Source organism: Lissotriton helveticus, chromosome 9 (genome assembly GCF_964261635.1).
Source record: "Lissotriton helveticus chromosome 9, aLisHel1.1, whole genome shotgun sequence".
Lineage (NCBI taxonomy): Eukaryota > Metazoa > Chordata > Amphibia > Caudata > Salamandridae > Lissotriton > Lissotriton helveticus.
Window position 1 is genome coordinate 226472842 of NC_136070.1, and position 18671 is coordinate 226491512.

General features: G+C 45.8%; 1 protein-coding gene across 1 annotated transcript in view; it reads left to right on the forward strand.

The window, feature by feature from the left end:
• The window catches only part of INO80 (INO80 complex ATPase subunit), a 534228-nt gene that overhangs the window by 254715 nt on the left and 260842 nt on the right, over nucleotides 1-18671 (forward strand). The gene's annotated exons all lie outside the window — the stretch shown is intronic.

Sequence of the window (18671 nt, forward strand, 5' to 3'; positions counted from 1 at the left end):
TTCTTTTTCCAGGCTATATGAAGCAAATACTGCAACCTGCCTAGGAAATGAAGCAAATGTGTAGAAATTGCAGGCGATTATTCTGTTTTTTCATAATTATGTCTGTTTTGTCCCTCCGTGGCCACGAGAGTACTGCTGCCCATTCAGCCAGGAGTGTGTGTTCTAGCCAACTCTGTATTCAAGTCAGATTTATAGCTTCAAGTTAGTGAAAGCGAGCTTATTTACAAATTGACCGGTCTGAACAGGCTCAGTTGATGATTGAGCTAGTGCTCAGGTAGAGGCCCATCCTGTGATTTTGCTGTTAAAGCAATTGCCACTTTGAATCGACACAAAAGCTACAGTGAAAATAGAAAATAATAATAAACATGGGATGCCAGCTGGCTTGCTTGTAATGCACATTTATGTGTTACCTTCAGATCTGCTGCAGTCGATTTTAAACCTACATCCACTCTCAATAAGTAACCATTTGCAGTATAGTTTAGTGTAGAGCAAAAAGTATTAGTCTCAGGTGGAGAAGTTTGGACTGGTGTGTTTTTTGGCCCTGTGATGGATCCTGCCTGGTGTGTTTTATTGTCCTTTGTGACTTTGAAGATGACTGCAAAGTACATCTAAAATGATTTGAACATTGTGAGGGTAAAATAAATAATTTGGCACCATTTTTAACAAAGAATCTTCAAGGCTGCATTGAGGGGGACAAAGCTAGCTCGGTGCAATATAGGTCTTGTATTAAAGCCTTTTGTTTAGGTCTCATTTATCTTTCAGCACAGGTTTGGAGGTATATCCGCCCATAACAAAATCAAGACTGACTGGCAACTCTTTCACTTGTGGAACTAAAGTACAATGGATATGGGAATACCTTAACTGGAGTTACAATTTCTAATGTTCCCATTCCATTGTTGTGCCATTCCAAATTTGTATTGCAAGAATGGAGAATAATATGCAAGAAACTCAATACCTGGGCTCTCTTCTGCATGCTGAGTTCCAATTGCTAATGTGATTTTGCTCATGTATTTCTCTTGCTTCCAGTTTCAAGTCTACACAAGGTGAACTCTGATTTGGTTGTGTCAGTATCTCTCACACTGATATCACTCTGCCCAGCTCAGAATAGACCCCTATATTGAGTGTGTAATTTTAATGTATATAATGCCCTAATAGCCCACATTTGTCCTTGCACTGTTTTTGCTAGTGTTTTGTTGATTTTGGCATTGCGCTGTTCCTTGAACAATGTCAATCAACTCTCTCAGCTTCTATGTAGACCATTTTAATTTAACTCCCTTCACTGGCTTTACCCTCCGAAATCAATACCATGTGGCGTATAGTATAAGGATAGTTGCCATTATTGAACAGAACACACCACCCCCTTAATAGTGTATTATATATATAATTTTAAAATAGTTAGGTGTCAATAACAGGGTGTTTTTTTTCCACCAAAAGGTTCAAAATGACATAGACCGATAGTTACTTTGAACCCCAAGGTCAAACACTCCCTATATTTGATTTCTACTCCAGCTACAAATTTATAACGTTCCCCCTGATGCACCCCTGTTGAGCACTCCACCTTTATAAACTAATCCTGTGTAAGGTTTGAGAAGCCAGACAACATACGGATTTTTCCCACAAACCCACTAAATATATTGTATGCCTGGTGTTGTACCAACAATGTCCCTCTTTAACTCTTTATTTTAAATATTACTGACTTCTTGCCACTCCCAGTAACAAACCCAGTCAGGTTCAGTTATCATAATTGTATATATTAACTACAATGTGGTTAGTCTCTGTTCACTAACTTTTGTTGGAATGCTTACTTTTTTAAAGCTGTATCCCGATAGTGCAACTGAATACATGTATATAATGTCTGGATAGGAAGGGTAATTGCAAAGCTGATTACCCAAAAATGGAGGCAACGCCTCTTGTGATGTACTAATAGGTCTACATGTAGAATAGTTACTGTGTCATGGATTCTCTATATTCCTGCTCTCTCATGAATGGGGTATCCTGTTTTGTGTTACTGTGCATCCTTTTCTGTGATCATCAACCTTGTGTGCTGCAACTGGAACGGTGGGCATCCTGGATTTACCCCTGTGTCTTCGCACCCAAGTATTGTGTCCTCCATGTCAGTTCAAAATATTGTGGTGTTAAAATCGTATCCATGGAGCATGCCTTGTCTTTACTGTGCTGTATCACCTACCCCTTATTAAAAATGTTTATGAGGTGAAGGCTGACATGTTTCACTGTCCTTCTAGTTTTGGCAAGTTCTTCATGACCTAGAGGTCAGTTTTTGAATGCAGGTGGCTCAAAGTTAGTTCTGCACCCCGACCCTGCTGTGACAGACATACCACATATACCTTAACTGTTGTGTTGGGGCACATGATTTGGGAACTTTGCGTCTTGATTCAACAGTAGATTAGTCCTGGTTTGTTCTGTCATTCCCAAGTCCTGTGTAGACATCCGATAAAGCTCTGCTGGTAAAACACTGGGGCTGCTACAGGTGCTTTTGCTGTTGGAAAAGAGGGCGCCAGAGTCCTGATCCCTCAGGTTCCTTTTTGACATCAGATGTTTGCTGTCACCTCCTTGATGGCCATGCTCTCGCTCTCTTTGAGAGAGCAGTTTGCAGTGGATGTTCTAGCAACGGCTTTGTTACAGCTGATGAGAATAGCAGAACTCTGCTGCTTTTCTGGAATTTCTGCAGACTTTTGGGAGCTGGGTGGAGATAGCACAGTATTACCTGCCATTTTCCCACCTTGTCCGAGCCTTCAGAGACCCAAGAGAAGAGAGAGCAGGTGTTTTGGAGGTTGGTGGTACAGGGGGTTTTCAAGGACAGGTAATCTTATCCTATTCCACTGCCTCTTTCAAGACTCTGGAGATTACTCCATACCTTTAGCAGGCTAGCTCTAGGATGTGTCTTAGTTTTTAGGTCTCGTCTGCATTGCAGCGCATGCGCTGCTCGCTTGCGAGATCTATTGTCGTTGGTTTTCTGTCTGACTTCTTTGGAAGTGGGGTTGGTGCATGCCCTGTCTCCCTTAGACCCCGCCCACCCATCGTCTGCTGCTCGTCATGCGTTTGTTGTGTCCTTGCCTCACGCTCGAGCCCCCCTTCTCTGAGAGGCTTCCGTCGTGTCCCACCATCCCAAACCGGTGCTTGTTGTTAATTATAATTAAACTAATGTGCGGCACTCTTGTTTTTAAGAGAAATATAATCTTTGAATTCGGAGGCAGAGATCACAAGTTTCCTATGAAAAGGACGACGACAGTGCACCCCTGCCACTTACGGTTGCCTGACCCCTGTCGAGAGGCCACCACAGCACCATCCATATAGAGGGCGCCACGGCGCCTGCCCGACCCTGAGGGAGGGAGACATTGCCCTGGAAGGTATGCACCACTCGCACTCCTTTGCGGGCGGCCCAGTGGCTGTAAAGGAGGCTGCATGGGGTTTCCGCCAGCTGCACCACAGGCAGCTGCCTTTCACTACTCGGCACATGGAGGACCCAGCGAGGTCTCCACGCTGAGTTCTGCTTTGCTTATTGCAGGAGCAGAACCTGGAACACACTAGCATATCCTCAACACATCACGCTGTGGAGTGTTGCGCAGGGTATGTCCGTGGGAGTTTTTGACTGATGCTTATTTACAACGAGAAGGAGCTGAGCTGAAAATCCAAAGCCAGTTTTATTTTCTCAGCAGTCTTCAAAGCACACCCTGCTGGTGCACGTGGGTGTAGCAGGAAGACATGCTACAAGAAAGCTGTGCCTCTGAGCTGAAATACAGAGTGATCTGTGGACGCAGAAAGGAGCAGAGCTGTCTGTTTAGGGGGATGTGTTGTGCCAGCCAGCAGAACAGAATAAACCCTGGGATTTGAGCGAGATCTGCAGCTGATGCTGCCTGGGTGTTATAGATGGGAACAATGCTCATTCCCTGATTAAACGCCGAATGCTGCTCATGTGTGTTCGCAGCGAGATGTAGGTCTGAGAGACTAGCGTCTCCGATACAGGCAGCGTGGTTACCACATTGATGGTGGAGCAGCTGCATGATAAATGATGGCAAGCCCACTTAATCTAACTTGAATCATGCGTGAGGGGAGCTGCTGGAATTATAATAGACAATCTGGTTCCCAGCAGTAGGCAATAATGTGATGCTTTCAGCAAGATAACAGATGCACTGGAAAGATGCTATTTTGCACTAACTTGATTTGTTACAGCAGTCAACCTATTGGCACAATGGAGTGACGAGAACCAGCAGCTGGCATGGAAGGTAGGATTGGCAATAGCCAGTGTATTATTATGAATGTAATTATAATCTGCCCTTGACAAAGCATATGTTAGAGGGAGTGGTAGTTGACTGGAGGATCTGGAGCCGAGGGCTCCCAACGCCGAGAGCACGGTGCTGCGCAGCAAATAGCTTTCCAGTCACCCTTCATGCTTGCCAAATGGCAACAACAGAAATACAGAGAAGGCGAAGGATCAAACTGATCAAGGTTGAATAAGATAAGTTGGCCTTCCTTTAACCCCTTCGGTGCTGATGACGGCTCCCGGTCGTCATCAGTTACGGTGGGCGTGTGCTGATGACAGCGGGCAGCCGTCATGACCACGCCCGCGATCGGAATGTGCCGCACAGGCGCAGCATTCCGGCCGCAGCCAGGGGGTTGCGCCGTTTATGCGGCCACTTATGCATGTCTGATGCACGGCAGGAAAGGTTATGCAAATCACTCCAGCACCAAGTAAAACAGATCCAAGGAGCAATGTGCAACAGAACCATTCTAATAAGGTCCGGCAGTGACATGTGACTGTGACCTACCAGCAGCTTGCTCGGGATCCTCAAGATGTCTGGGTAACTTTTAGATAGTACAGTCCATATATGAGTGGTACGAATTCTTCAGCTTGGAAAAAAGGGGGTGCAACACCACGGTGTTGCCAACACTACCACCAGAATTTGTTGATGCAACTAATTTTCTCAGTAACACCCCCAGTCGCAGCTTGTTTTGTGCCATAGACAGACCACATGGGTGGGAAAATGTACTATTTGTGCTAGGTGAAATAACAAATGTCCAGAAGAGAATATCCAAAATATTTAAAAATAACTAATTGCAGAGAACAGTGAAAGAAAAAACATCACCAGCAGAATATTTGAACTTGAGCTGTTAAATAACAGGGAGCCACTGATATCGCTGTCAAAAACACACCCCTGTTTATAAGGATCTATTACCTGCATATGGGTAGGAACTCAAATTTAGCAACAGGCTCGGAACTCCACATGCCTCAGTGGTCGCACCTTGCAGAACCTCCCATGAGCAGGTGCTGAAGAAACATACGCGTCTCTACTTCAGTCAAAAACTGATAAGTTCATGTTCTACTTCGAATCAGCAGTGACAGGAAGGGACTGGTGCAGTTATGCCCAGCATATGCACTGCAGATTCCTTTACCAACACAAAAGTCACAAATGCTGACACAGAAGAAGGCAAAAAACTCTCAATGGGTAGAGCACAAGTATGTGAAATATATCATTTGCTTGCATATGCTGAATTGGCCACATTTCGGAATTTACTAGAAAAATGGACATAAGGTGGCAGTGTGAAAATATTTGACATAAAAAAGCACGTGCACTGCATTATTTGTCACAGGTACACTGCCTTTTTCCTGCTGTATCACTCAGTCCAATATATAAAGTATGTGCTTTTTGTCTAAATTCTTGGCTCATTATTTTGTTTACCCCATTTTAATTTCACCTTAATTGTTTGGTTAAAGGCGTTTTGACACATTATGCCCAGGACTTTAAGTGGAAAGAAAAAAAAACTAGGGGGCTCTCAAAGGGACGTGGCCTATTTAATCAAGGGCGTGGCTTGAAAATATGCAAGCTAAAAACCTATGTTTAGCATAGTGTGCCGCCCGACGAGTATTTTGCTGCTTCTGTCATTGCATCCAGATATATACCGTATTTTCCGGCGTATAAGACGAATTTTTAACTCTTGAAAATCTTCTCGAAAGTCGGGGGTTGTCTTATACGCCGGGTGTCGTCTCATGCAACTTAACGTTGTGATGAGCTGCGCCCATAGCTCGATGGCAGGGGTCAGTTGCTACTGAAGACGGCCCCTGCAGAAGGTACTACAGTGCTCTGGACTGCTGTCTGGGCCGTATCGTACAACTAATGCATTGCTTCATTGTTCTTTGTAAGGTAGTTGAGGGAGCACTGCGGAAAACCGGGATTTATACATTATTTAATTAGCATTGGAACAAAGCTCATTTTGTCGCAGTTAATATTTCTTTCCAAGGGGCCAGCGTGCCAAAAAGCGGTATTTATTTTGACTCCTAACCAGCGTGCTGCACTCTGTTGTTTGTGAAATGGCGACTGCAGATCCCACCTGTGTCCTCTCGGAGGAGCGTACACATGAGCCCACATCCTGCATCTTTAAAAGCCTGCATTCGGAACTTGTTATTGAAATTGTATGTTCGAGGCAGGTGGGCTGCTGAATTCATATCTGTGCATAGATCGCCGCCTAGTGTTGGGTCCGGATGATTGCACTTTGTTGTCCCGGAAGAGTCTTCGAAGTATCACGTGATAGGTGACTCCTCCCCTGGACTAGTGTGCACATGGGCATCTTCTCCATCCTCAGATTGTTTTTTCCCGCCATTGGGTTCGGATGCTACTCTTAATACTCCAACTTCGGAATCGAAACAAAACTTTTCTAAAGGCCAAAAGGCCTTCGGCTTCGACGGTATTGTTCTCGCTCGGTACCTCTTAACTCGATCAAGCTTTCCATCTCGACTCGATCGTCGACGCGGGCCGTTGGGCCTTTTCGACAACACGTGAGCCTGCCGTCGATGGAAAGGAGCCCGTTCAAAAGGTGCCCACAATGCCACTCCAAGTTCCTGCATACTGACAAACACTCAGTATGCAACAAGTGCCTTTCCCCAGACCATAAGGAAGAAACTGCTCAGCCTGCGCCCAATTTCGGTAGAAGAAAACCCTACGGATTCGACGGGCCGCTAGGCAAGAGATGCAGCGACAGGCACCGGAACCGGACAACATCTTCGATGATGACCAAGAACTTCCAGAAGCACCAGACTCTGACCTAGAGATCGTCACCGTCGAGGACTACTCAGACTCCGATGACGAGATCCCACCGGGGCAAATCGGGAGTACACTGCCCCCGACACCAATTATCCCGTTACCTAAGGCTCCGGTCGAGGCATCGCCAAGAGGCCTTAGCCAAGATCCGAAAAAACATTCGACAGCCCCGCCATCCGGCTCGGCTCTGAAAGCGAAACCTAAACCTTCAGAGACCCCAGGGCCAAGTAACGTCATCCCTAAGAAGGTTCCAGAACCAAAAAAGGTTGTCGACCCGAAGGGCCTCGACCGAAAGAAGGCCGTACAGCCCGAAAGCGTCGACCCAAAGAAAACCGTCGACCCAAAGAAGGCCGTTCAGCCAAAAGGCGTCGAGCCAAAGACAACCGTCGACCCGAAGAAGGTCGTCGGACCGAACAAGCCAGCTGTACCGAAAGTCGCCGACAAAAAGGGTGCCGTACCGAAGCCTGTAACCCGGCCGGAGAAGGCTATCGACCAAAGGACAAGTGCTCCAAAAACGCCAGTCGATCCAAAAAGACCATCGACTCGGCAAAGGACAGTCAACCAAAAAAGCCTGTCGAGCACAAGAAACGTGTCGAACCGAAAGACCCGGTCGACCCGAAATCACTCGTCGAGCTGAAGAAAGGGCCCCGTCCCGAAAAAAGCACAAAGACACCAAAAGACATTGAATCAGAAGGTGTTATCGACCCAAAAAAGTCAAAACCACAACCAAGGACTGTAGAGGAAGAACTCTTCCATCCAGATCCATCAGACGACCAGGCAAAAATATATATTAATCCTGACACTGGTAAAGTCACAATCCTGCACAGGAAGAAGAGGCCACTGGACACTGGACACTGGATCTCATTCCCCTATTCCACTAAAGAAGAAGGACTTTGGGACTTCTCCCTCTAGACCCTTCATTCCTTTCTCTCTCATTATGCCTACTACACCTTTTGCTCCTTACTCTCCTTCTCACTATGGGGACAATGATGGGAGACCAGGGGAGGATCCACAGCCTGAATATGATTATCCACCAGATCCTGACCCCCAGAATGAACCACGGGAGGAGCCAACTGACCCTTATAACACCCATCCCATCTCTGATGTATCCTCTTATCCAACTAAGCCGTCACCTATTGATGACACCATTGTTTTCAACCAACTAATAGATAGGGCAGCGCAGTACCACAATGTAGACATGCATAATGACCCTGTAGAGGAAGACTTCTGTTTGACACCTTCCCTACTTCAGAAAAAAGTGTCAGAACACTTCCTATGTTAAAGGGAGTGTTAAAACACGCACCTGACATATTTAAAGATACAGCCAGGGCAAGGGTAATCAATCCCAGGATTGAGAAAAAGTATAGAGCAGCCCCTACAGACCCTACCTACATCAAAGGGCAGTTACCATTAGACTCACTGGTAGTGGCTAATGCACGCAAAAGGGCCAACTCACAGACAACGGGTGAAACACCTCCCCCGATAAAGAATCAAAGATACTAGAGGCCTCAGGTAAAAGGGTAGCAGCACAAGCCTCCAATTCATGGAGGATTGCGAATACACAAGCTCTGCTTGCCCGTTACGACAGGGCACACTATGACCAGCTTGAAAGCTTAATGCAACACCTACCTGAGCCTTTTAAAGCCCAAGCTAATGACCTCATATGGGAGGGAAAATTCATTACAAACGCCTCCATCAAATGTGCACATGACGCAGCGGACACCGCAGCCAGGTCTATTAACACTAGCGTTTTACTACGCCGACATGCATGGCTGCGTATTTCAGGCTTTAAGAACGAAGTGCAGTCCACCATTCTTAACCAGCCAGTCAATCAGGACTTTCTTTTTGGCCCTGCTGTCCACACCATTTTAGATAAAATGAAAAAGGACACAGAAACCGCAAAGTCAATGGGCGCATTGCAGTTTCAGCAACATAGAAGTTCCTTTCGACGCTCCTCATACAGGGTAGCTACACGAGGCAATACCTCTCAAACGTCATCTTCATACAAAGGCAACACACAAAGTTCCTTCACCAAAACCTCCAACAGAGGAGGTTATATGGGGCAACAATAATAAGGGAAGAGGACGTGGAGGCAATAACACCAGAGCCTCCACTGCCACAAAACAGTGACTTCATCACGCTACCTCCAGACCACCTAACACCAGTCGGAGGCAGGCTCCAACAGTTCCTACCGGTCTGGAACGCAATTACCACGGACAGGTGGGTGCGACAAATTATCCAGTATGGCTACTGCCTGGAACTCACTTCTACCCCACCAAACATACCACCCAGACACCGTCCCATGTCCAAAGAACACATCACCCTGCTACAACAAGAGGTGAAATGCATGCTGGAAAAGGGGGCCATAGAGCCAGTCCCTTTCCAACATCAAGGGACAGGAGTATACTCCCTTATTCCCAAGAAGGACGGTTCCCTCAGACCAATATTGGACCTCAGACCCCTAAATCAATACATACTGTCGGAGCACTTCCATATGATCACACTACAGGAAGTGCTCCCGTTGCTTCAACAAGGAGACTTCCTAGCAACATTGGACCTCAAGGACGCGTATTTTCACATACCCATCCACCCAGCTCACAGAAAATATCTCCGGTTCACAATAGAGGGTCAACACTACCAATTCAAGGTTCTCCCCTTCGGGGTAACCACAGCTCCAAGAGTGTTTACAAAATGCTTAGCGACAGTAGCTGCACATCTCAGAAGGCAACACATCCATGTGTTTCCGTATCTAGGCGATTGGCTAATACAAGCAAAATCGTACCAACAGTGTGCAAGAGACACGTCTCAAACACTTCAGCTGCTACACAGCCTAGGGTTTTCAATAAACTACCCAAAATCGCATCTGCAACCGTCCCACACACAACAATATCTGGGAGCCACTATAGATATCTCAGTGGCAAAGGCATACCCAAACTCAGCGAGGATAGCCAGCATGCAGATGCTCATTCGCAAATTTCTGCCACAACACTCTGCCAGCTCGAGTCTTCATGCAGCTCATAGGCATGATGGCCTTCTGCATATTCATTGTCCCCCATGCCAGACTTCAAATGCGTCCATTGCAAGAATGCCTAGCACGGCAGTGGAACCAAGCTCAAGGACAACTAAAAGACCTAGTGTTGGTAGACAGTCGCGCTCACAACTCTCTGCAGTGGTGGAACCCACAAAATCTTTCCAAGGGGCGACTGTTCCAAGAGCCAGTTCCACAACTAGTGCTAACAGCGGACGCATCACTGACAGGCTGGGGAGCCCATCTCCTTCAATACACAGTACAGGAGCTCTGGACAACCAAACAAAAGAAACTGCATATCAACCAACTAGAGTTGCTAGCGATATTCCTAGCTCTGAAAGCATTCCAAAAATACTTGTACAGCAAGACTGTGTTGATCCGGACGGACAACATGACCGCAATGTACTATATCCAGAAACAAGGAGGAACACACTCTCCACAGCTGTCCCACCTGGCACAGAGCAAATGGAAGTGGGCAATTCCAAAAGAAATCTTTCTCCTAGCAGAACACCTTCCAGGGAAAGACAATCAGATAGCAGACCTGCTCAGCAGGCACAGCCAACAACTACACGAATGGGAGATTCACCCCCAAGTTCTCCAGCCATTCTTCAAACAGTGGGGTCACCCAGACATAGACCTGTTTGCCACAAAAGAAAACTCAAAATGCCAGTACTTTGCCGCCAGGTTCCCACATCCGTTGTCACAGGGCAATGCGATATGGATGAACTGGTCAGGCAGATTTGCGTATGCTTTTCCCCCAGCACCGCTGATTCTGCTGGTGGCACGCAAAATGCGGCAACAGTCACTCACACTAATCCTAGTTGCTCCCACATGGGCGAGACAGCCGTGGTACACAACGTTCCTGGAGCTTTCAGTAGTTCCTCATCAAAGGCTGTGCCTCGCACCCCATCTGTTAACCCAGAACCATGGAGAAATCAGACACCCAGATCCCAATCAGATGAACCTAGCGATCTGGCTCCTGAAGTCTTAGAATTTGGATACCTTAACTTGCCACCAGACTGCATGAACATCATTAAGGAGGCAAGACGACCAACTACAAGAGCGTGCTATGCAGCTAAATGGAAGAGATTTGTTATTTACTACAACAATAACCAAATCAACCCATTAGATGCTTCCATACAAAACATTAAGGGCCAGATGTAGGTGGCCATTTACCGACCGGTAACGGCCGATTTCGGCCATTACCGACCGGTAAATGGGTTTTCGGTATGTAGGGGGCCTTTATTTTACAGAATCGGTAAATTTACCGATTCGGTAAATTTACCGATTCTGTAAAATAATTTTACCGATTCGGTAAATCCAAATGTAGGTGGGACTCTTCTGAGTCCCAAAGGCCTTACAGATTCGGTATTTTACCACCCAATCCAATTGGGTGGTAAAATACCGAATCCAGGTGTGCATGCACATCTGTGCATGCACACCTATGCCATATGACACACAGACATGCCCCTGTGTGTGCCACATGTCACACGAGCCTGAATTCGGGGTGCTAGAGGGTGTCAAAGTGACACCCCCTGCACCCTTGCAACATTCGGTATTTACCGATTCGGTAAATACCGATTAGGTATTTCCCATTGATTCCTATGGGCTTCACAGCTCATAGGAATCAATAGGGAATACCGATTCGGTATGTTTCCGATTCCGTATTTCAAATTCTAAAATTAGCTACATCTCACCCCTTCATATTTACCGATTCATAAATACCGAATCGGTAAAATTCGGTATTTAAGAATCGGTAAATACGAATTACCTACATCTGGCCCTATATGTTACCTGCTACATCTTCAAAGATGCAACCTAGCATACTCTTCGATAAGACTACACCTCGCTGCTATAGCAGCATACCTTCAAAACAGGCAACACCTTTCACTGTTTAGAGTACCAGCAATCAAAACTTGTATGGAGGGTCTTAAAAGGGTGATCCCTCCAAGACACCCTCCTTCCCCAGTCTGGAATCTAAATATAGTACTCACCAGACTTATGGGACCTCCTTTCGAACCTCTACACTCATGCAAAGTGCAATTCTTATCGTGGAAGGTGGCATTACCTCACTCAGGCGAGTTAGCGAGTTACACGCACTAACAATTCAAGAATCTTTCATGCAAGTACATGTTAACAGGGTGGTTCTTCGAACAAACCCTAAGTTTATGCCGAAGGTCGTATCCAATTTCCATATTAATCAATCAATAGAACTGCCAGTGTTTTTTCAAAATCCACACTCAGTAGCTGAAAGAGCCCTACACACTAGATGTCAAAAGAGCTCTGCTTTATTATGTGGACAGAACAAAATCATTTAGAAAGACAAAGCAATTTTTTGTTGCTTTTTCACCACAACATAAAGGAAATCCAATATCAAAGTCAGGAATAGCCAGATGGATAGTTAAATGCATTCAAATGTGCTCCCAAAAAGCAAAACACACTTAAACAGTCCCCCCAAGAGCACACTCTACAAGAAAGATGGGGGCATCCATGGCTTTCCTAGGGAATATTCCTCTTGAAGACATTTGTAAGGCAGCCACATGGACTACCATATACACTTTCACAAAACACTACTGTGTAGACGTGCAAGTAAAACAGCAAGCTGCTGTAGGCCAGGCTGTCCTCAAAACTCTTTTTCAAACTGCTGCAGCTGGCACAGGTAACCACCGCTAGAGGAGATACTGCTATACAGTCTATGCACAGATATGAATTCAGCAGCCCACATGCCTCGAACGGAATATGCTACTACCAGTATGCATCTGTTCTTGGCATGTAGGGCTGCTGACATTCATATTGCCCGCCCTCCTCCCTGTGCCTGTCGCAGCTGCAGCATTTTTCTTTTGCATGGCCATCTCTTACTTTCCTATCTCCATCTCTGCCACAATGGCGAAAAACAATCTGAGGTTGGAGAAGATGCCCATGCGCACTCTAGTCCAGGGGAGGAGTCACCTATATCGTGATACTTCAAAGATTCTTCCAGGACAACAAAGTGCAATCATCCGGACCCAACACTAGGCGGCGATCTATGCACAGATATGAATGTCAGCTGCCCTACATGCCAAGAACAGATGCATACTGGTAAGTAGCATATTCCTTTTTTATTTCGTCAGATGTCTTTTTCTTGGGTTCTTCAATTCTGTTTGACATTTGTGCCCGTACTTCTACTGCACCATAAGTGGTGAGGGAAGTGAGCCTCACTTGGCATTCTACCTTTTCCTTCCACTGTGTCTTTTCCAAGTGCATACAATTATGGCAGTCTGCAGATGGACAATGCTCTTGGCTTCTGAACTGCTCACACGTCATGCACAATCAGGAGTCGTCAAGGAGCCAGGCGTATTTACACAGAGCTCTCTTCTTTGCTTGCTTGCGTCTATAAACACTGGAACATATTTCACTGCAAAGAAATCGAGTGCCTGAATGAGGCCTGTAGATCCTCAATTACGAACATTAATTGCCAGTATCCCCCACAGTCTCAGAAGCACCATGGACGTCACTCGCGGCGAAGTGGAGCACGGCAGAGCAGGCACTGGAGTCTTGGCCCCCTGGAAGAGGGGTAGTCTTATACGGCGAATATAGCCCAATCCCTACATTTTAACAAGAAAAGTAGGGGGTCGTCTTATACGCCCAGTCGTCTTATATGCCGGAAAATACGGTAATACAACCAGTAACATTACACATATAAGAAGCCAGGGCTGTTGACTTTGCCAATGATTGTTAGTTTTTGTAAGATAAATAAACAACAATGGCCTCCTTGTGCTGAATATTGGAAATGCTTCAGTTCTGAAATTATGACACTGTGAAAGAACTGTAGGTTACCTCAAAGGCAGTGAAGGTTGGCACTGTTGCAGAGTTAAGATTTTTTTTTCATCCTAAGGGCAAAAATGGAAAGCGGGGAGGAGACCGGTCACAATGCCTTCTTTATAGAACTCCCAGTGCTGAGCACCAACTGGACCCGGCCCACTTTAGGCGTTGAGTATACCTCATAAGTAAAGGTTGTCTGCTAATGCATTAATTTATACCCTGCGCTGGATGTAGAAAAGTAACAGTTTAAACGTTACCCAAATGAGTTAGATTTCTACATCTAGTTAAACAATGAGAACGTTTTTCAACGCTCAGGCGGGTCAATGAATCTAACGCTCTTGTGAGTACGGGGAGTAAGGGCCATGTCGTCTGTGATTGCTGCCTTTGCTTGTGCTGCTCTGAATATAACCACCATTTGTAACAGCTTTTTCTCTGTAAAGCACCTTAACGCACATCAGCCAGGGCACTCTATATAAGTGTTAAAAAGAAACAAGCATTTGCAATGCACTAGGTCTCGCATTTAGCTTAAGCTATTGGCATTTTAAATGACAATGTCTTTAATTTATGTTTTAAAATCAAAAACATAAATAAAAGGCATAGTCATTTACATGGTGGTTTCTGAAATTGATCCTTTTTAATAAAAGGCAACAATGTAGCATGAAACCTGAATATGCTGTTATTGAAAGGCAACCTTAACTTATAGTTGATAGATATGTACTTAAGGTAAAAACATTCTGATTGTTTAAATGGACAGAGAACTGGAAAAATGCACTATCCCTTTAAGGAGTCATCATCTTCCGTCTCCCAGCATGTCTTTTACAGATAGTTGCCTCTTAGGTTCAGTTATTATTAAAGACACTATGCAGAGTTTAAATATTAATTGTAGTTGTTGTCCAAAATTGCTACAACCTGGGAGGTGAAAGGATTTATAAGTGACTTCAGTGAAGATTCCTACGATGCAGATCTAGGATTACAAGTAAATAACATTTCCCTCAGAATCGTAGGATCTACAGTGTTAGTCATTAACATGGAATACAATAACAAGCACATGCCAGAAACCACAGTCCCCAATTTAGAACAGCAAAACACTACAGAAGAAAATAGAGGGGCGTTGGAATGCGGCTAGTGGGGAGTCTTCAGGTTGGGGTTGCAGGCATAGAGCTGGAGTCCGGCAGGACGGTGGACTCCTGCTCAGAAGTGCTGGGGAGCCTTCACAGGACCGGTGGGCCACTTGGACTCGGGCCGTGGGTGTCGGGGGCAGAGATGGGTCCTGCTGTGGTTTTGCGGTTCCTCAGGGCAGAGTTCATTGTTCTTTAAAGTTGGTTTCTTCTGGACAGGTCTGCTGTCCACAGGAGATCTTGATCTCTGTCGAAGGCAGGCAGTCCTCCCAAGGCTTTGGAGGTCGCTGGGCTACAAGATGGGTCATCTTTTGACGCAGGATTGTCGAGGGCTGCAGACAGGCCGGTAGGGCTGGAGCCAAGTATGTTGGTGTCTTCAGTCTTCTCAGCTGGTGTGACATTGTAGTGTCTGGCTCATCTTAGGTCATCAAGAATCTGATTTCAGGGTCTGTGGTGCCACCTAAATACTAGATTTAGAGGCGTTACAGGGGAAGTGACCGGGACCAATGTGTCTCTTACCTGGGGTGTCTACTCCCACTATTATGCAACCCTCCTGCGGGAGAGGGGCATACCTATAGCCATGATTGGATAAGAGCCACCATCTTCAAGATGGTGGACACCGAAAAATGTGCTTCGCTTCACCTTCTGCATCTAAGGGGTGGAGTTGGCGAAGGGGGGCACGCCTCCTATTTTTACTAAGTCTTGCCCCCGATTCTCCTACCAAAGTGTGGGTTTGAACCGGGTGCTGCCATCTGCTGCTAGAAGCAGAGGCTTGGGTTGCATTACCAAGGCGGCAAGGCCTTTGAAGCTTCCCTCTCGAGCACTATGCTCATCTTGGAGAAGGAGGTGTGACACCTCCTCCCAGGATCTACTATGTTTCTGGCCTCCGAGAGCAGGGGCTCTCGACCCAGGGGTCCATAAATATGTAGGGTGATGGCAGGCTGCCTAAAGCCGATCAGAGACCACACCAGCGTTGGTAGGTTTTCAGGGGGCACCTCTGAGGTGTTCTCTGGGTACATGTTTCAATAATTGCCACACTGGCATCACTGTGGGTTTATTGAGAGGAGTTGTTTGGTACCAAATTCTCCTGGGTTCTGTGAAGCCATCATTGTGCTGGGGAACTTGAGTTGTCGAGTTTCCAGCCCATGTACTCTCTATGGCTTCAGTGGCACTTACAATATTAAGAATAGACTTAACTATTGTAGGGGCATATCTACTCATGCAGATATGTCCACACCTGAGACATAGTGTGTGTGTATACTTGTAAAGCGCACTGCCGTCCCATCTCGGGGCATCCTGGCGCTGTATACCGCTTTGGAACCATTTCTGGCTTTCCCTGCGAGATGCCCCCTCCAGGGCAACCCCAAGGTGAAGCCAGGCATCCCAGCGCTGTTGGGGCCTTTGTGGAGATTAAGCAAGCTATTGCCCAGAGTTGCAGAGTGGGACCCATGATTAGTGTAGGCACCGAGGCGAGAATTATCAAGTCCGCGGACATTGAGCCCAAGACCCTGCCGCGTCGGGAATTGAACCCTGGTCCCGGGCCTGACCTCTGCTTCAGGGTCTTCTGCTTCTAACCAGTGAGCCACACTTCTCCACAATGCCTTAGGGCCTGTAAGGCCTGCTTGAGGGTTGACTCACCTATACCTTAGGCAGTGCTGCTTAGCATGCCACACAGGCTGTGTACCTTGTCCACTTTGTCATTTATCTCTGCACCAAGGCATGCAGGCTGCAGTGGCAGTTTGCATGGGTTGATGAGGGGTCCCTAGGTGACTCTCTTCAGTACCAATACCCTAGGTACTACGGACTTATAGGGGGTCTGACATGTCAGTCGTGGTACAGTTTAAGGGAAGGACCTCTGGCACAGGGGACATGGTTGGCAGGGACCTTGTGCACTTTCAGTCAAAACCACATCATTTTCCAATCAAAAAGTGGGGGCTAACCATGTCAAAAGAGGCACTTTCTCACAGAGCCTGTTAGTGATGTAGGTGTGTAACAGGTGCAAGAAGAGGATGAAAGCGATGTCTGTTTTACAGGAGAGTAGGTAGAGATATTCTCTATCTGGTACACTGAAGGTAGGGGCATCTTCTTCGTGGGAGGCTTAGATGGCTGTCTTTGAACCATATGTTACTTTGGAGGAATGTGCTCAGGTTGTAAAGGAGCAAGTATTGGGGCCTTAGCTGGTATCTTTATTACTAGATTATCTGAAGTGGGTGTATGTCAGTCATCCTAATGGAAAACTGTCAACTTTGAATTTATCAATGCTGCTGTACTTTACAGTGATGTTCTTGATGCTGAGTGACTTTACGTTGATTGTTTTGACATTAAGTGTCTCTCTAATGATGTTTTTGGCCGTCATTTCAAGAGATACGAGTAGTGCATCGATGTCGACTGTTTCATCGTTAAGTATCTTGATGTTGGGTGACCTTGCTTATTTGTATGATTCTCCCTCAATGTGGATAGTGTCTCTGCTTCTGCCTCAGTGTCAAATCCACGACAACGTCTTGAAGTGAATATCCTGGGAAAATGCAGTGAAATTGACATAGCTATGTATGACCTTGAGCTGGAGATGATGCTGCCCTTTTTTATCCATAGAAATCTGTGGGAGTCTTTTGAAGATTACAGTCGAAGCAGCACGTTTTATGGATGTCCTGTGTTTTGTTCTTTTTCTTCTTCTTTTTGGCATTTCAGTCAAAGTTCACATTCTTTAACTGAATGTGATGGTGGAAGACAGACCACGTATAAATCATGTGGTACCCTTCTTCCTCCCAGAGAAGGGAAACACCTCACAAATAGTGAAGGCATTTGGCAGGAAAATTCCCATTTAAATGTTGTTATAAGAGGGTAGAAAAGCTTAATTTACACTACAAATATGGCATGAAGAAATGAAAGCCAACTCCTGCTGTAAAAACTTCCAAGATAGGGTGACAAAACCATAAAGTGTTTAGAGATTCTTCATCATGAACTGGAGAAAAGAACTAAGCATATGAAGCAAATGCCAGTACAAGACACGCTGGGACATGGAAGTTGCTAGCTCCTTTAAGGGGCACAGACTATTTTCATTTCATTTTACATTTGACTTATCAGGCAATTTGTTTCCTACTTGTCCTTTTCTCCCTTGAGCTATGGGTTCTTTTTGGTAGCACTATGTTCAGGTTTCATACTAAACTGTTGCCTTGTGTTAAAACAATAGATTTACAGCTACTCCACATACAGTGTTGTGTATGCACCCACAAGCATTTCTTATTGCTGATCTCAAGTGTCATGTAGCTCACACATTCCCTATACCTCTTCTATCAGATTCCTTTAACATTCTGTTGCTTTTTAAAATAAATTGGTGTCATGGCACTGTTTTCCATCTATTAAAATATTTGAAAGAACAAAATATATGGCCTCCTGCCACCCTCCTCCATCTTTCTAAGGTGTTTCCTCTCTTTCTCATCCTAATGTTCATGTTCTTTGTGCCGTCTCTCTTTGTTTCCTCAGCACGGAGAATGGGTTCTGTGCTGTCAGTGTCTCTCTGCCACCCATGCTCCCAGGTTGGAGAGAAATCCCCATCCATCTGTGGGTTTGCATTGAATGAGGGATGCAAGGGAGGCACCTCTTGGTATCAAAAATGTGTCACCTGCATTCCCTCACCTTCTTTAGGTTTGCAGATTCTCAAGGGCGGCA